Source organism: Coffea arabica, chromosome 10e (assembly GCF_036785885.1).
Source record: "Coffea arabica cultivar ET-39 chromosome 10e, Coffea Arabica ET-39 HiFi, whole genome shotgun sequence".
NCBI classification, from domain to species: domain Eukaryota; kingdom Viridiplantae; phylum Streptophyta; class Magnoliopsida; order Gentianales; family Rubiaceae; genus Coffea; species Coffea arabica.
In genome coordinates this window covers 14,255,039-14,275,351 of record NC_092328.1, presented here as the reverse complement: position 1 = coordinate 14,275,351, position 20,313 = coordinate 14,255,039, and the positions used below count along the sequence as shown (strand labels likewise).

General features: G+C 35.5%; 1 non-coding gene and 1 pseudogene across 1 annotated transcript; both read left to right on the top strand.

The window, feature by feature from the left end:
- The first annotated feature begins 9,507 nt into the window (after positions 1-9,507).
- Positions 9,508-9,614, top strand: LOC140015547 (small nucleolar RNA R71). The gene has a single exon (XR_011822200.1). It is a non-coding gene; the product is annotated as a small nucleolar RNA R71 (small nucleolar RNA).
- A 5,851-nt stretch (positions 9,615-15,465) lies between these two features.
- On the top strand, positions 15,466-20,313 carry LOC113713045 (indole-3-acetic acid-amido synthetase GH3.17-like; annotated as a pseudogene).

Genomic DNA, 20,313 nt, shown 5'->3' with positions numbered 1-20,313 from the left:
CAATAGGATCTGTGTTGGAGCTAAACTTATCCTCACAATCCCGATCACCATGACCTATCTTGCCACAAAAATAACAGAAAAGTGGGAGTCGTTCATACCGAAAATGCACGGACTGTACATTGCCGTCAATGAATAGCTTCATTAGTCTTTTAAGCGGGCGGTCAGTCTGAAGTCTTACTCTGATCTGCATGAACTTTCCCCATGGAAACTCCTCTCTTTTGGAATCTAAACCTTCGTAGACGCCTAACTTATTACCAATAAATTCTGCTGTTTTGACAGTCATCCACCCAAGTGGAAGATTGTAAACTTGGATCCAGAAAGAGCAAAAGTTTAATTCCACCTTTGATGGCTGCACATTTCCTACAAAATCACCAATAACAAATAGGTTATCATCAAAAGCCCATGGTCCTCCGACAAAAACCTTCCTCTTATCCATGATACTGTCGAACTTGAATAGAAAGAGGTTGTCTCCAACGGCAGTGTATGTTAAGCCTTTGGAAGGATTCCAGGCTTTCTTCATGGTGGCCATTAGCGCGTCACTGTTAAAAGGTTTCCGCGTGAGAAGCTTTCCCAGGATACACAACTCACCTGACGTGGAGTCAACAGCCGCATTCTCTCCCGGCATTAGCATAACTTCCTCTTCGTCATCCCGGAGATTTAGTTCCTGGCACAACTTTTCCAATTCCTCAGCCATAGCCAATCCCCAGAGATGATTAAATGGTGTTGGGAAGAGTAGAAAAGGTGCCAAACTGGTAAACTGCTCACAACTACAACCTGAGGAAGGCAAGACAAAAAACTGTTAGTACACGGCACCGGTAGAAAACAAGTGGAAGGAAACTTACAGAAATAAACAAATGAAGAAAAGATGGTGGGATGAAAACAGAAAAATGGAGAGTGGTGGAAAAAAATGGAAAACTTCCACTAGACACCAGGGAAGAAAGAGGCTTGCATGTGCAAGGAAAGACCCATAGAGAGAAAAACTCTCATGGGACAGCGATAGCTCTTCTAGCGCACCTAGTCCATGCTTGTTCTAAAGCATGAGAACAACAATTCAGTAAATAAACTCAGACAATGGTCATCACTTACACCATCTATTGCGATGCAATCAACCCACGTCAAGTATTAGTGGCTAAGTTCCAAGACATATTCTCCGGTTAACTTCTAAAATCAATGACTCATCAAATTCACAATTAACTAATCTAAGAAATTAGAATATTACACCGGCATTTATCAGCAATCGGTTCAATTGTTAACCAAAATTTCAACACTAAACCCATGGATCAGCAAGTACATTTTTCACCTTTTTTTCACAACTCTGATTCATTTGTCATCGGTTTCTTTTATCTGATTTTTTTTTTTAAGAAAAGAGCTTAGTTCTTAGCCATTCAAATCTTTTGACGCGAACTCTGACATCTACCAAATGAAGGAACCCGATTATTCAACTTTTATCGCCTTGAAACCACATATTCATAGATATCACCACTTTTTGACGCGAAAATCGATACTTTTGGTGAAAACTCCCGATTACTAGGTGACGACACTAGCAGAGTACAGCCAAAAAACATTCAAATAGCACCAAAGTGAAAAAATAAAATAAAAATCACAAAACCTATTTCATTTCCCAAACATGGAGGACTAAGGTTAAAAATCAACCAATTTATATAATAAATGCCAGAAAATATTCACATTGCCTAAACAAGTTAGCCAAGAACCGTAAAAGTCACAAAATTTCAACATTCACCAAGGAGATATGCTCAGACTCCGCCACATCAGGCTCAACTCATAAGAAAACTTAGCAATAGAAAAGTTTGAACCGTCTAACTATTTTTTATCACAAACAACCATAAAACTACCCAAAAGTGACAAAAATAAAATAAAACACCTAAAATGAACAGTACTCACTATACTATCACTCCCCTCACACCTAAACATGACATTGTCCCCAGTGTAACAAGTAAGAGCACAAAGAAAAAGAGAGGCAATGAGACTTCCCTGAACAATCGTGAGAGAGGACCGCGGCCAGCTATAGAATAGGCGGGAATGGCGGCATAAACCCTACATGGTTGAAGAATGCTACAAAATTCTAGGACATCTGGGACATATGAAGTGCAAAATTGGTCACCCGCTCATTGATATGATGAACTTGTGTCGGAGATGCCTCAATTCAGCATCCAAAAATGACTGCGAAGAAGGCGTGGAGGTAGAAGAACCAGGCTCATCGATGGCTACTCCCGAAGTAGATGAGGAGCCAGCACGCATGAAAGAATGGCAAGCGGGGACACGAGTAGGCCCCAAGAGAGTAAACTAATATATGTTATTAACTTACTCTACGACGCCCATTTTTTCTAAGCAAACTTCATCCAAAGGATCCATTTGAAAAGTTACACACAAATCATGGTTAAATAGATCAAGAACGCCCAAGTTAACTGCCAAATAGGTGATGTACGAGTCAAGAATCAAAGGCTTATTTCGTTTAGTCAAAATTGTTTTAAATTGAGAGGCCAACCAACATTCCAAGTTAACTTTGATATTTTTTTTGCATACAGCAAATGAAAAAAAAAATTAGGTTTAGAAAAGGTCCTTGAGTTGTCCTTCCTACCTGAATAACTGTAAGCCAAGAAGCGCTGGACATAATGAGAACTGGGGTCCTTGAGATAGGAACTCTTTGACTGACTAGGATCATAACGATCCCCGTCCGTAGACACCTCCTTCTATATGTCCATGTGAAAGGAGAAGAATGACTCTACATAATCACATGCACTCTCAGTATACTCCTTAGAATTGGCATACTCGTCGTCAATGAACCCAAAAGCCAAGTTAAACTGGGTAATGAAAAAGTTAAACTGCTGACCCATAAGCCTAAATCGAATCACATCTAGAGTTGTTACAGAATAGCCTGTGGGACGGTCAAACTCGAAAATGGCGTAAAACTCTCTGACCAGTTCACGCAGGACAGTGAACTGCAGCATAAGGGCGCCACCCTATGGTTGTGAACATCCACTCAATATCAGCTCGGATGCCCAGAGCAGTCATGGTAAGATTGTCAAGGTACTTGCAAGGGATAATGCACTGTTCACAACAAGTTGAGTATCGTTACTTGTCAACGACTCTAGTGAAATTCAAATGACCTCCAAAGTGAGAGAGAAGAAATATGGACACCCTTGTCCCTACCTAAGCGTGCTCGTTTACCTGAAGAAGAATGGTGGTGTGAAGGGGTCGCTGGCAAGGATAGTTGGTTGTGATGTGATGGTCTTGGCCTTAGAGGTTCTGATTTTAGAGGCCGACTTTTTCTTAGCCATCGGGACAGTAAATCAAACAGAGCACCAAACAATGATTATGAAATTTCTAGGCATAGACTCCTAACGGATGCCGAACTACTAATTACAGCCAAGCAATCTCAACCCAAAATAAAGCAATAATGCTTCAAGAAAGTGGACTTTAACAAATAGAAGAACGGAAACGTCAACAACCACAGTCAATGGCAATAGCAATAAGGAAATAGAATCCGCAATGGCACAGTCAATTTTCCAGATGAGCAAAGAAACACAGAAGGTCCAATTCATCCAATCTAATGACAAAATCGATTAAAAATATCCACCACGCACCAAGAATTAACTATGTCAGGATAATTAACATGAGTAGTCAATCCTCCAAGTAGCAATCAAGTAGTCAAGAAAACAACAATAAATTTCTCTTTAAGTTGCCCACGCAAAGTTCAATACCAAGAGCTCGAGAAGTAGAAATTGAAATTAACAAGGCAATAGTCAACTATGGAGACAATTGATGCAGATTTAAACAAGCAAAGAAATAATTGCCACACAAATAATGTCCAACTGGTGATAAAGAGAAACGAGAGGGCAAGGAACAACTAACTAGTGATGGCCCAGGGGTGAACAGCCAGAAAGTGACGAACGGTGATGATGACGCTAGTGAACGCGACGACAGATAGAAGTGAAGTTGACGTCCAAAGCGTAGGAGAAAGCCAACGATCAGAGAAAACCACAAGCGATGGTTACAGCAAAAAAGGCAAATGGCGACCACGGGGTCTTGCAGTGAAAGGGATTGCGGCATGAGATGGCGATGGTGATGATGATTGACGACGGTGGCAACACGGGATGGTGGCATGAGACAGGGGCTATGGTGACGGCGGCGGGAAGAGCAAGGGGTCAGGCGTGCATCTAGAGAAGAAAGAAAGAAAAAGGAAGAAATAAGAGAGAAAGAAAGAAAGAGGAAAGAAAGAAAGAAAAGAGAAGGAGGAAAGAAAGAAAGAAAAGAGAATTTTTTTTGATTAGTCAGTTTATTTTTTTTGAAAGAAAGAAAGAAAAAGAAAACGAAAAAAAAGGGAAATTTTTTTTTTACCTCCCTTAGTGGAACAAGACATTAGCACGTCTTGTAGATCTAGAGTCTTCTGATGGTGAGGTTGAACAATTCCTCATTAGTACGTGTTCTCAAGACGCGGGCACATCTTGTCACTTTGCCATCCGGTGAAATTTTTTAAATTGGAATATGAGTTCTCCATCAACAAGACATGGACACGTTATATTGGTCAATAATTTTCTGATCATGGAGTTGGTTAATTCCATATTAGTGTGTGCCCACAAGACACGGACACGTCTTGTTGGGGGAATGTTTGCTAATCATTAAAAATGAAAATTAAACTTGTTAACTATATAAAATCCAGGATAAACATAATAAAAATGGACAATCAACAGAAAAAGAATTGGATTACCTCCCAATGAGCGCCTTTCTTTAACGTCTTTGGTTAGACAAGGTTGAATATTGCTTAAACAGTATATGTGGGATCTTCAAGATGTATTATGTCCACCTTCTCCATTGAAACACCTTTATGATAGGGTTTAACATGATGGCCATTGACCACAAATTGTTTATCTATCTATAAATTCTGAATTTTCACTGCACCATAGTAAAAAATATTAGTCACAACAAATGGACCAATCCAACGAGAATGCAACTTACCTGGAAAGAGTTTTAAATGAGATTGATAGAGAAGAACTTTTTACTCAACTACAAAGGATTTTCTTGTCACTTATTGGTAATGAAAAATCCTCGTTTTTCTCTTATAAATGATTGCATTCTCGTATGCCTCGTTTCTCAACTCCTCCAATTCTTGTAATTGGAGTTTTCTATGCATTTCGACCTCGTCGAGATTGATGTTCCACTTTTTTATTATCCAATACACTTTTTGCTCTAGTTCAACTGGCAGATAACATGACTTTCCAAATACTAACCTATAGGGAGACATCTCTATAGGAGTCTTGTAGGCAGTCCTATAAGTCCATAATGTATCTTCCAACCTAGAACTCCAATCTTTTCTATCGGGGCAAACCATCTTCTCCAATATAGATTTGATTTCTCGATTTGAAACCTCCGCTTGGCCATTCGTTTGAGGATGATACGACGTAGACACCTTGTAAGTCACTCTGTATATTCGGAATAGAGCCACCATCACTTTATTACAAAAGTGTTTTCCTCTATCATTGACCATAGCTTATGGTACGCTAAAATAAACAAAAATATGTGATCGAATGAAATTTGCAACAACTTTAAAATCATTAGTCTGGATGGCTTTTGCTTCCACCTATTTTGACACATAGTCTACAGCCAACAATATATAAAGAAAATTATAGGACGAAGGGAAGGGACCCATAAAATTAGTATCCCACACATCAAAAATTTCACAAAAAATCATAGGAATTTGTGGCATCTGATTTCGATGTGATATATTTCCTATCCTTTAGCATCTATCACAGGACTTACAGAATAAGTATGCATCATTGAAAATGATGGGCCAGGTAAAACCACTCTCTAACACTTTGTGAGCCGTCCTTTGTAGTAAAAAATGACCTCCACATGTATAAGAGTGAAAAAATATTTGAATTGAATTGAACTCACTTTCACTTACGTATTTTTGCAGTACTTGATCTGTATATTGTCTCCATAAGTAGGGGTTATCCCACAAATTATATTTAGCATTATTGCTAAACTTATCTTTTTTTGCTTTTGACCAACCTGCAGGTAATTAATTATTGGCTAAATAGTTCACAATATCTGCATACCAAGGGAGAGAAGAGCAAGTAGAAAACAATTGCTCATCAAGGAAAGTCTCCCTTATTATGAAATTGTCTCGAACAATGGGTAAGCGACTCAAATGGTCCATAACTAAGTTTTTCGCTCTTTTCTCATCACGAATCTCTAAATCAAATTCTTGTAGAAGTAAAATCTACTTGATCAGTCTTAGTTTAACATCTTTCTTGGTCAACAGGTATCATAGCGCTGCATGGTCAGAATACACAATCACTTTAACTCCTAACAAATAAGAACGAAATTTTTCTAAAGAAAAAACAACTACTAAAAGCTCATTTTCAGTGGTCGTGTAATTGAGTTGAACTCCACACAAAGCCTTGAAAGCATAGCAAATCGCATGTACAACCTTTCCAATCCTTTGGCCCAGTACAGCCTCTATTGCGCTATCACTTACATCATACATGATCTCAAATGGGAGATTCCAATCCGAAAGTTGTATAACGAGTGAAGAAGTCAACAACTCTTTCAAACGATCAAATGCCTTCTTACACTTCTCATCAAAATCAAATGTTATATCTTTTTGTAGGAGTCCAAACAACATTGCTCCAATTTTGGAGAAATTCTTGATAAATTTGGGATAAAAACCTGCATGTCTCAAGAAAGAACACACTTCCTGTACACTAGTAGGTTATGAAAAGGAAGATATGAGATCTATTTTTACCTTATCAACTTCAATACCCTTAGATAACACGGTTTAAAACTATCCTATGCTCAACTATAAAATGACACTTTTTCTAATAAGTATGAGATTAGTTTCAATACATCTTTTAAGAATTAGAGTCAAATTCTCAAGGCATTCATCGAAACTATCTCTATAGACACTAAAATCGTCCATATTGACCTCTATTATTTTCTTAACATATTAAGAGAGAATACTTACCATACACATCTAAAAGTCGCAGGAGCATTACACAATCCAAAAAGTATTCTTTTATATGCGAATGTACCGAATAGGCACATAAAAGTAGTTTTCTCCTGATCCTTTGGCTTTATTGCAATCTGAGAATATCCTGAAAAATTATCCAAAAAATAGTAGTAAATACGACAAGCTAATCTTTCAACCATTTGATCAATAAAAGAGAGAGGATAGTGGTCCCTTTTAGTGACGGTATTTAACTTCCGATTGTCAATGTATTACCGCCATTCCGTTAGTTTGTGAATAGGAACCAACTCCCCATCGTGATTAACTTCTACTGTAATCTCGACCTTTTTTAGAACTATTTGCATTGGACTCACCTATGAGCTATCAGAGATGGCATAGATCATTTTCACATCCCGCAATTTGAGTATTTTCTTTTTTTACAACTTCCATCATTAGAGGATTTAGTCTCCTCTGTGCTTGTCTTACCGGTTTCACACCTTTTTCAAGCCGTATTCTGTGCATGCACACCAAGAGACTTATACCTTTAATGTCAGTTATGATCCATCCTATTACCTCTTTGTGGTCCTTTAATATACAAATCAATCTTTCTTCCTGGTTGGGATCTAATTTTGCAAAAATGATGATAGGAAGCATCTATTTATCTCCTAAATATGCATATTTCAAGTGTTCTGGTAGATGTTTCAATTCCATTTCAGGTGTCTGTATCACAGAAGGTAACAACTTTTGATGAGAATCTGATGTGAAAAGGGGTGCAAGTTCATACCTTGTTTTGGCAGATGCCAACGACTGCATTGCTCCAATCATACATTCAAACTCTTCTCCTAATTCTACATTATAAATTGCCCCCAACTCGAGATGTTTAGTAAGATCAACCTTTAGTTCATCCCTGCCATCAATCTCAAAAATTTTCTATACCATAGGGTCAATCACACTCGTAGCAAAGATAGTATGAGAGTCAGATGGGTATTTCATAATTTCAAATATATTGAAATGGACCACCTCCTTATCAAATTCCATTATTAGTGTGCTCTATTGAACATCTATTTTCTTCCCAACCATACTCAAAAAGGGTCTCCCTAATATAACTGGTGATGGATTTAGTGAACGTTCATCGTTCATGTCAAGCACATAAAAGTCAGCGAAAAATACCAATTCATTAATTTGGACCAATACATCTTCAACCAACCCATCGGAGTATGCGTTAGTACGATCGACTAATTGAATTATAATGCTTGTTTCCTTTAAGGGTCCTAGATTTAAGGAGGTATATATATTTTTCGACATTACATTAATAGTAACTCCTAAATTTAGTATAGCCTTCCTAATCCTAGTGTTTCATATATGATAGAAGATAGAAAACATACATGAATCTCCATACTTTGGTGAAAGTTTCTTTTGTAATACAGTTGAAACATTTTCTCCCACTATAATTCTTTCATCGCCTCTCAATTTCTTTCGGTTAATGCATAAATTCTTTAGAAATTTGGCATACCTGGACACTTGCTTAATTGCGTCCAATAGAGGGATGTTTATCTCCACCTTCCGGAATACCTTTAGGATCTTCTTCTCCTTGTCTTGTCTTTTTGACTTCTCTAACTTGCTACGAAAAGGTGGTGGGTTAGTGTTAATTTTAATTGAAGGATCCGGAATTACCTCAAGAGTTGTCTTGTTTCTTGCTTCTTCCTCCAGCTCCTTTTCAATCTGATCATCGTTCTTGTCCTTCGGAACTACATGTTTTGAACCTTCAATTTCCTTCCCACTTCTAAGGCTCACGTTCTTAGGATTCACCTCAAATTGAGAACGTAGTCTCCCTGATCCTTGGAATTCCGGATGATTTATTGTAGGGGTTAGCTGATTTACTTGATTTCTTAGATCTTGTATACTTGCATTCGTCCTCTGCTGAAATTGCAAGGTATTTTGCTGAAATTGCACAATGTTAGTAACTAATATCTTGACCATATCCTCTAGGGATGTATCTGTGTTGGATGAGGAGGATTGAGATCTTGATGGGTGTTGTGACTGAAACCCTTGTTGTCTATTGGGGACAAAACTTTACTTATTCCCCCTATAGCTAAAATTTGGGTGGTTCCTCCAACCCGGATTGTACGTGTTGTAGTAAAGGTTGTATTGCCTATGGGGCGCGGCACGTATTCAGTCATATTTACTTGTTCCGTACTATCATTTGTAGCATTGGACATCCATTAGTGGGATGACTAATATTTTTGTAAATTCCACATGTTTTGACTTGCTATACATTCCCCATTGCTATCTGAAGAACCATAGAAGTTAACCCTGCCAACTATTCTTGCGCCAATGAAATGCTTACCTCATTGACATGATGAATTGGAGTACCCTCTCTTGTGCCGAATTGCTGGGAGTTTCCAGCGATTCCCTCAATTAATTCCCAAGCTTCTCGAGGGGTTTTATTCACTAAAACACCTTCACTTGTAGTATTAATGATACTCCTATCTCTGTAAAGCAGGCCTTGATAGAAGTACTGGATGAGAAGTTGTTCGCTAATTTGATATTGGGGACAATTGGTGGATAATTTCTTGAATCTCTCCCAATATTCATAGAGAGATTCTCCAGAGCTCTGCTTAATTCCACAGATCTCTTTCTGTAAGCTGGCAGCCCACGATGCAAGGAAGAATTTTTTTCATGAACTTTCTTTTCATATCCGTTCATGTTGAGATACTCCCTGCTGGCAAGTAATTTAGCTAGTCCTTGGCAGCTCCCTTTAATGAAAAAGGGAATGCCCGCATTTTGATTTGCTCCTCAGTGACATCCGGTGGCTTCATACTTGTGCACACCACTATGAATTCATACAGGTGCTTGTGAGGTTTTTCACCTGGCAAATCATGAAAATTGGGGAGGAGGTGTATTAGTCCTGATTTCAATTCAAATGTTACATTTTCAGAAAAAGCAGAAAAAGTAATGCATAAAGGCTGTTGGTTTAAATCCGGACCAGCCAACTCCTTCAAGGTTCGATTGTTATCTGCCATGATAATTTTCTCGTGCTCAGTATCGCTTGAGTAGTCACTTGCAGATTCCAATAAATCCACAACCAAATTAATCCCTGGAGATGCAGTAAATGACTGCTCTTCCTTTCGTATTCGGGTATCTTTTCATAGCCTACGCGCTGTCTTCTCAATCTCGCGATCAAAAATTAAATCACCTATACAAGAAGAACGAGACATAAACTAGCAAAAATATCAGAAAATAAAATAAGAAAAGAAACAAATGTTTTAATGCCAATCTCGGACAACGGCGCAAAAAATTGACAGGTTTTGGAAATTGTGCAATAATAAATTACTACTCTCAAATATGTAAATGAGTACATTGACAAGTAGGGTCGCCTCTATAGGGATTAGGAGTAAAATTTGTTTCTTTTCATGTGAAAATTAATCTGGGAGAGTTTGGATAATTGAAAATAAAAATAAATAATCAATACAAATTAAAAATAATTAAATTAAAGTAAATTAAATTTAATTCAAGGATAAATGAGCTCTAACCAAGGAAATAACTATGTGGGTGATTCAAACAACTGATCATCGATGCAAGAATTATTTCAATTATTCGTTAATAAACAGGTTATAGTTGTCATACAAGCGATAAACAATCAACTTTTTCTTAGTATCTCAATAGTTACGGTACGCTCGTTAACTACTTCTCTAACCAAGAGATAACTCTAAGTACGTCCATAGGATTTAATTTCTTGATTGTATTAAAAATTAGAAAAATCATGTTCTAATTAACAAACACACTACCAGGGTTTATTTAAATTAGATCGTATGTCTCTCTAACATGGTTCCTATCACATTAGTTGTCATTAATTTAAGACAATCAAACAATTACAGATTTAATTATCCTAATTGACAATAGTTCGTTAGGTTGAATTAAATATCAGGCGCCTTTGATAGTCAAACAATTAACAATTATAAAAAATTAAACCAGTAAACATACAAATATTAACTAATAAAAGAAATTAATAAAAATATTTAGATCTCACAATGGTTGGTGAACTAAGCTCCTTGTTACTCCTCGGCTAGAAATAAAAGTTTAGCTATGCATCATCGAAAAAATCCACAAGAGTTTCTTGATAGAAATTTCATTTGGTTCTCTCAAAAGGTAGACGAAAAAAAAACAAGAAGAAAAAAAGAAGAACCAAGCAATGGCTCTCTAATGCTCCAAAGAGCCACCCCCAATTCGTTTTCTGGCCGACTCCTAATCAAACGGGCCCGTCCCTCTGTTCCTCTTTGTTTCCTACTTAACAACAACTGCTAATAATAAAACCTGTTTTCCAAATAGAAAAAGGAAACTACTAAAGATTATAATTCAAATTTCCTAATTCAATACTAAAACTAATAATGAAAATTAAAGTCTTCAAAATCTTCATCCAAAAACTGCCTTGAGTTCGATTTGGACTTAGAAATAGGCCCTGAATGCGCCACTATCAAATCAATTCTTAGAATGCTGGAAAATTGCTCCTTTTGATCGTGTTTCGCATATTTCCCTACAAGTGGCACCATTAACCAAATATCAGTATAATCTAACAATTAAAATAATATTTGGTAAGAATAAAGGGGAAATTAATCATAAATTTAATAACAAATTTCAACCTATCATATTCATTTGGCGATTGAATCAATTGGGTGTCAGAACTGTATTGATTTGGATGTGTAGTTCGGTATCATATTATTTGATAGTTGAAGGCAAATGGTTGCTAAAAGAAATATTCGCCAAAGTGAAGATTTGTTAGGAAATTGACTTAATTTTTTTTAGACAGATTTCTTAATTTGTGAGAAAATAACTAGTTTTCTAGTTTGTTCTAGTTACTTGAAGTAGTAACCAAGAAATTTCCTATTTGTATGAATTAAGGAATTAGGAGTTATTTTCTATTCCTTGTATGATTAGGAATTAGCAGTTATTTCTTGTTATTATTTGAATGTTGGCAAAGTAATGTTACTTATAAATAGGTGAAGTTGGCATACTACAGGTAGCACATAAGGGCGATATGTAGTCTTATACATGAGGTGAGAGAGGATTCTTGAGAGATGAGAAATCATATATAAGGGCTAAACTTGGGTTCAAATTATATTCTTGTATAGAGTTTTACTCTCATAATAAAGAACGGATTTCTCTCCATGGACGTACACTTAATGATGGAGGCAAATCACGTTAAATCTTGTGTGTCGTTTATCTTTTTTACTTGTGGCTTATTGATCATTAAATTGTTGTGTAATTGATATCTCAATAGTCATGTATTCCACAATTGGATCCCAACACAAACATCAAGAGTAAAAATTCAGGGGTCATACATTTATCTTTTTTAAATGACATATTTCCTCCAATGGGAGAATGCTATTTTCATCCGATGGCATAAGAAGGGTGAACTTATCAAGGCTAGAAATTATGATGGCATAATTGTCTTTTCAGCTACTGACATGAACCAAAGTTCATTTCATGGGTTTGACCTTTAGTCATGGGGTTTGATATGCATACTTGGTGAATAAAGGGGCAAAATTATAATTGAGCCTTATTTCATGTGGCTACTCCCTAAACTTATCAAGGTTGGATCCATAACTCACATTAAGAACAGTACAACTTTCTTCTGTAAATCAATATGTTCACGTTAATTGTCGAAAAATATATGAATTCGTTGTGTTTGCTCCACCATTAACTAGTCATCATAAACTTTTGAGGTTCATCAAGTTGTTCGGAATAGAGTAGGAATACAATGTTGCTCCGCTAAGTTAGTGGTAGAGTGACAAATCTAGACACAATTGTTGTTTCAGCTAGTTTGATCCAAACAAGTCCTAACAGGATGCCAAAAAAAACATGTAGACTTAATTTTTTTTAGTAATAATAATGTTTGAGTACGTGGAGAACAAGATTATCTTATTCCAATCCAGAGCAAGCTAACGATGTATTTATCAGTACAAAAAATGCCTAGAAATTACACAACAAATTCTTCTCGAAATTCTCCATATGTCATATAAAGCACCTTAAAATCCTCTAGATGCCACATGGAGTGCCTTGTAGTAGTTCTTATAGATTGTTTATTAATGAGAGACTACTGGTAGCGAGATTTGTATTTGAACTTCTCTTAGATAATGTGAATGAACCTTACCAATTGAACCCACTCTCATAAATACTAGTAATACAACAATATGCAAAATTACAATGAATGTTTCTATTCACTGCAACTAATTGTGTCTTGACAATCAAGCCTATCAATCCAATTTCAAATCCACCACCACCATGTATGAAGCAATTGCCTAGCAATTTTAGAAAGTCCCTTCCCCCAGTTGACTGCCAAATGAAATTTATACACATGAAATGGAAAGTAAAACATGTGGGAAATTAGGTAAGGGAAGATCTAATAATCTCATAACACAAGGAATTATCTATTTGGGAGAAATATAGTTTTGGTCCTCAATGTTAAACCTATATGTCAAATTAGTCCTCAATATTTTGTCAAAAACATATTTAGTCCCCAAAGTTTGAGATTTTAGACAGCTTTAGGACAACTAATGAAAAATCATCATAACTAATGGTCAACATCAACTTGGTGTTAGTCAAAAGTTTTGAATTTTATATTTCTAGCCCCAAATGTTTCACTTTTCGATCATTATGGTCCCATAGGTTTTAAGTAGTTATAACTAGGCTTTTAAAATAAAATAATATGTGAATTAAATTAAATATAACAAATTTGTTCCTAAATTTCTACAAAATTTCATGAAAACACATTATATTGATACAACATGATGGTAGCCTAAATAGTACATCTTTGTTAAATAAATTATAATTGGATGACAATACACCAATAATAAATAAAATATAAAATAGTGGAAGAAAAAGAGAATTCTAGTTTTATAATTTAAGTTTATTATAATTACAACTACACAAATTGTTGCATGTCTTGCGTACGTAGACTTGAAATCCTTGTAGTTAGCCATTGTAATTATAAAAATTAGTGAAGATAAGTATCAATATGAAGTGATCTTAGGAATTCTTTAGAAAACTTTCTTTATTTCTTGTTGTCTTTCTTATAAATTAAAATCCAATGTTCCAATATTGTAAATTTAAAGCATTTATTTTTAATATCTATGTACTTTTTTTATATAAAATATCACAATTTCATTAAAATATGTACTAATGGTAGAAATTATATCGTTAAGCATACACAGATATCAAAGAACAGATCTGAAGAAAGGATACTACAGATCTGAAAAATAATAAAAATTACATTATAAAACTCCAAATTTTAAAAAATGAGATAAAATAATTGTAAATCCATGGACATCTGTGCATGTTTCCAATCGCCAGATCTGCTGATTAACTACTTCAAGTCTAGTTATTATGGTGAGATCTGCCGAATAGATCCAAGAAATTCCAAATTTGATAATCAAAATCTGAAAAAACTCAGATCTAATAGAAGAAAAATAAAAAAATATATAGTAAAACTTTCACTAAGAATTCCTAGGAGAGAAGAAAACTCTCACTAAAAAAATTTAGAAGAAAAAATTACTCTCACTAGACAATTCTAACGAGAGAAGAAACACTCACTAGAAAATTTTAGGAGAGATTTTATTCACACAAATGAAAAAAAAAACTATAGAGAGGATTCCTCCCATGGGGAAAGATTAAAAAAATCTGATCTCTCTCCCATGGGAGAGTTAGAATGGAGTTTTACTTAAAGAGTTTTCTCTAGAGAGAAGGAAGAAAGAAGGAGAAGAATCCAACCTTATAAAGTTTGATAATCATTTAATGTACTTTGATCTGATCAATGTATTTTGATAATCATTTAATGGTTCATATGATGTGTAAAAAATATCAATTTCATTTCAAACTCAATTGTTAACCTATTAAAATGTAGAAAAAATCAAATTAATTACAAAAGTATATATTTAAAGGGAAACTTAATTAAGTTTTTTTAGTAATCATTAAAAATAAAAATAATAAAACCTATTATCAATTAATTATTACTAGTGAGAAACAATAATACATATATATTTTAACAAATTTTAGACTAACCATGCAAAAGAAAAGAAAAATATGGGATACTATTGGCATGAATAAATAAAATAAAAATAAAAAAGAAGAAAAAGAAGTTTAATTAGAATTCCTATTACCCAATTAATTTACATCTCATTTAATATTAAATCCTTAATATCATTGTTTAAAATTTAAGAGAAGATAATAATTCAAAATCAAAATATTGGGAACTAAAAGTGCAAAGTTAAAATTATTGACTAAGGGTAATTTGATGTTAACTATTAGTCATCGATCTATTTCCTCTAATTGTCATAAATCTGTCTAAAATCACAAACTTTGGGGACTAAATTTGTTTTGATCAAAACTTTAAAGACTAATTTGATACATAGGCCAAATATTGGGGACTAAAAGTGCAATTCTCCCTATCTAAATATAATTATAATCTCCGGTCAACATTTGATGAATATGGACTGACGCTAACAACTTCCTGTAGCACTGGTAATTGGTCAACCTTTCGAGTTCAGACAGCTTCACTGTTCTCTAGTCCCTGCATCACTGAAAAGCAGTCGACAAAAATTAGGTCTCAAAGGCTTCATTTTCTGCAAAATTTTTGCGGTCGAATCACAGTGCAATCAAGTTTTTTCCAGGTGAGGAATATTGTGCCGTAGGATTATATGCAATCAAGTTTCTTTTAGGTGAGGTATATTCGCTTCCTTTATTAATTTCCTCCTGTTGTTTCTGATGTGATCCATATGTTTTCCTTTTTTCCCTATGCGATATGCTTACTTGGCCATATATTTACATCTTTTTGAACAGTTTGCATTTGTAGGTCGAAAGTCAACAAGATTCATACAGTCAAGTTGTTAATCCTGTCTTAATATGTAATTCTTTTAGTTCTGTTTTTTTTCTGAGTTTTGGTTATCATGCTGATAAGTTTGGTGATATTAGTTGCCTTTGGTTGAAGGACGAAGCTCTGGTAAATTGGTAGTCAAAACACTACTCACCTTTTTATCTGGCAAACTCCGTATAATAGAAACTCCATCATGGTTCAGTGCTTTTCCATATAAATTTCTTACCATTTCAAAAACTATACGAACCTCCATCATGGTTTGGATTAAAATGTCAAAATGACCGAATTTACATTCGATAATATAATCTACTAAAATATCAAAGTACCCCTATGTTAATATGAAAACTACTTGTTAACCAAATGGATGTTATGTATAGATTTTGAAAACAAAAGGTAGTTATGTGGAAAAACACTAAACCATAAAGGACTAAAATGTCATGCATTTTGTGTTTTCATATTTTGGCCATTTCAGACATTTTAGTTTCTAGATGACAATAATCTCAACATTTCAGTTGATAGGGATATAAACGAATCTAATCAAGTTGAAAACCCTAATGTTCAAGTTTGTTTTATTATTTTAACAAGCTTGAAATTTTGTTCAAATTTGACTTATTTATTTGCCAAACCGAGTTTGAACGAATTTTTTATCGAGTTTGTATGTTATCGAACATAAAAAACTATTCAAATTTGGCTTGACTAGTTGGTTAACCAAACTTGAACAAGCTCTTACCAAGCGAACTTGATTCGAGTATCGAATAGGTTAGTTCATTTTTCAGCCCTATGAGTTGGTTCCCTTATAGAGTACCATTTTGTCACTTTGAAACTTTAGTCCCAACATAAGGGTTTATGCATAGCTTTGGAAACTATAGAAGGGTTACATGGAAAAGCATTAAATCATAGGGGGTAAAGTATAATTTGCCCTATTAATTATATTGCAGAATACAACTGGTATCTAGTATATTTTTGCCATATTTTGGAAAATGCATACGAATAAGCTTCCTTTTATGTATAGAAATGTGCTATTCATTTAAATTTTGGATCACCTCTCTAGGGGTATTATTAGTCAAATCAAGCCCAAATATTAAGGTACTAGAGCTCAAGATCAAAGAAAGTTAATTTGTGGTTAAGTCCGAGCTCAAGTTCGATGAATATCACGTGTTCATGCTTGAGTTTGACTCAAGAAAATTATGAGGACGAGCTGAAGCTTGAGATCAAGCTTGCTTGACAAAATATAGATAAAAACTCTATAAGCTAAATAAGGAATATTATATGGAGATCCCACTCAATTCGTATAGCAACCCAAATTACTCAAATTTGATTTGAGTTAGATTTTGACTGAACTCAAGCATGGATATAGATCCATAAGAGCTCGATCGAAGCTATATTCAAGATCATTTGGCGATTTTGGATTGCGAAAGTGATGAACATAGCATAAGGAGACTAAGCAACTCAATGAGTTTTTCTGTTTACATCATTACAAATTTACAATGGTAACATACAGCAAACTAACTAGGCATCTAGGGGAAGGGAATGAGGATGAGAGGATGGATCACCCAGCCAATGGGTTTAAGAGAGCTTAACCATGGCGTAAATCTTTTTATCAAGACAATGTAGTTGAGCGTGCTTATTCATTAATTAATTTCCCTGTATATTTCCCATCCCCAAGCTCAGATTCTGCATTTCTTTTCTTTACCAGAATGCTGCCAACCTTTGATCCAAGAGATACTGAAGCTGGTTCGAGGATCTTGGAGGATATAACCAGCAATGCTGGTCATATACAAGAACAGGTCCTGGAGGAGATTTTAACTAAAAATGCAAGCACCGATTACTTGAAAGGTTTTCTTAATGGTTACTCTGATAAGGAATTATTCAAGAATAAAGTTCCTGTGGTAGATTATGAAGATATCAAGATTTACATTGATCGAATTGCACTGGATGGAGAGCCATCTCAGATTTTAACTAATGATTCCATTACTGAGCTATTGATCAGGTAAATCAGTTTCTTTGATTTATTGTAAATAGATTAAAGGAAACTCCTAAATGGAGTGCGCGTAAAGTCAATAGTGCTGAAGCCTGAAGAGCGAGTTATTTCTATTCGTTTCCATGAATTTCTTGTTTTTCTTAACTGATAACATCAACTTTGTTGGCAGCTCGGGCACTTCAGGTGGGAAGCAAAAGTGGATTCCAAAAACTGCTGAGGAGGGAGAGCGCAGGGCCTTCTTTTTTTGTCTCCTTGCTACTGTTCAGAATAGGTAAATTCACTAATGAAATGAATTTACAGTTGTTATTTCTTCGGCAGAATTATGAGAGTCAAACAAAAGGTGCTAAATGTATAGCTTTGAACTAAGGTACCTCCACGGATTAAACGATGGGAAAGCGCTGTTCTTTGTCCTTATCAGCCCAGATACCCACACTCCTGGTGGCTTAGTTTTAAGAACAACTACAGCAAGCGAGATAAAGAACAGAAAAGACAGATATCCTCAGGTTATATTCTGTGAAGATACCAATCAGAGCTTGTATAGTCAATTACTTTGTGGCCTTGTGCAGCGAGATGAGATAGCAAGCATTGGTACATTTTTTGCCTCGGGTTTGCTAAGGATAATCAAATTTTTTGAGGAACATTGGCAAGAAATGTCTTCCAACATAAGAACTGGACAAATGAGTGATTGGATCACTGACCCGAAATGCAAAAGGGCTGTCTCCTTGATTTTGAGCAAACAAATACCAGATTTGGCTGATTCAATTGATCTTGTATGCCAAGAAAAATCTTGGGAAGGAATAATTAAGAAGATCTGGCCGGGAAGGAATAATTAAGAAGATCTGGCCAAGGACCAAGTATGTCCAGGCCATAATTACTGGGTCCATGGCACAGTACATTCCCGCGCTTGAATTCTATACAGGCAGGTTACCTATAGTTTCACCAGCCTATGTTTCTTCAGAGGCATGTTTTGGGATAAATTTGAAACCATTATGCAGTCCTTATGATGTCTCATATACTTTGATACCAAACATGGCTTACTATGAGTTCATACCAATTGGCAATCATCAAGATCCAAACTGCACCAATAGCAAGGATGCTCACCTGAAAGATCACATTGTGGATCTTGCAAATGTTAAGATTGGCCAACATTACGAACTTCTTGTCACAACCTGTACAGGTAAGATCTATGTACTTTGACCTAAAAAAAGTTCTCTATACTTTTGATTGACCCAATTGCATATGGTATACTGTAGACGTGAACTATAATTCTGTTAGTCTGTCCCATGAAGAAGTACTCTGCAGACACAAAATTCCCTCTTGAACTGTTTGCATCTTATCACCAGAAGGTGTCTTCTGATTTCCATCTGAATCTATTTATCATGTTCTAAAATGGAAGTATGTCCATTTGTTTCTGCTTAACAATTGCCTTGAATATGTAATGTGCAAGAGTTGGTCTGATGTTCAAATTTGTCAGATATAGGTACTGCATTCTGGTTTTTCGTACATCTATTATCCTGATAAACATAAACAATGTTGATTGGGGAATTTCGAAGCTCAAACGCTCTAATATCTAGAATATTGATAGAGGCGTGTACTTTCAGGTTTATACAGGTACAGAATGGGGGATGTTCTCCTGGTGACAGGTTTTCACAATATCACTCCCCAATTCAAATTTGTACAAAGGAGAAATGTGGTTTTGAGCATTGACACAGATAAAACAACTGAACAAGACCTCCAGAATGCAGTTACAATTGCAATGCATATCCTTGAACCACTTGGGTTCTTTCTTTTGGATTACAGTAGCTATGCTGATACATCCTCTATTCCTGGTCACTATGTACTCTTTTGGGAGCTTCAACTGAGATCCAATGATGACTTTCCTGTACTTGATCAGGTTAAAATGGAAAAATGCTGTAGTTTAGTGGAACAATCTTTGGATCTGCAATATAAGATGCTGAGGAATCAGAGCAACACCATTGGCCCTTTGGAAGTAAGAGTTGTCAAACAAGGTTCATTCAATGTGCTCATGGACTTTTATGTTTCTCAAGGAACTTCTTTAAACCAGTACAAGACACCTAAGAACATAAAGTCTGAGAAAGCCATTGAAATTCTGGACTCCAGAGTAGTGGGAAAATTTTACAGCAGAGAAGTGCCTAATCAAGACTCGTAGCCTGTGGTCTTCAAGAATCTTTTTGCATATTTCATCCTTGGTCATATACCTTGTCTTGCAATGTCGAAATGTAAAAGTACTTCACCATTGTATGGACGTATTTGTTTTCTACTATTTTTCAGCTTGTTTGTGAAGCTTGGTGGATGAGGATAGTATCTGAAACTCTTGTACTCATCAAATTGAGGGTAATGCTATTATAGTAGCAAAAGATGTTGCACTCCTCTCATGGAGTCTCCTAGTGAGAGTTTATTCTCTCAGGGATTTTGAGTGACAGTTCTCTCCTCTCCTAGAGATTTCTAATGATAGCTTTTGTAGTTTTTTTGCTA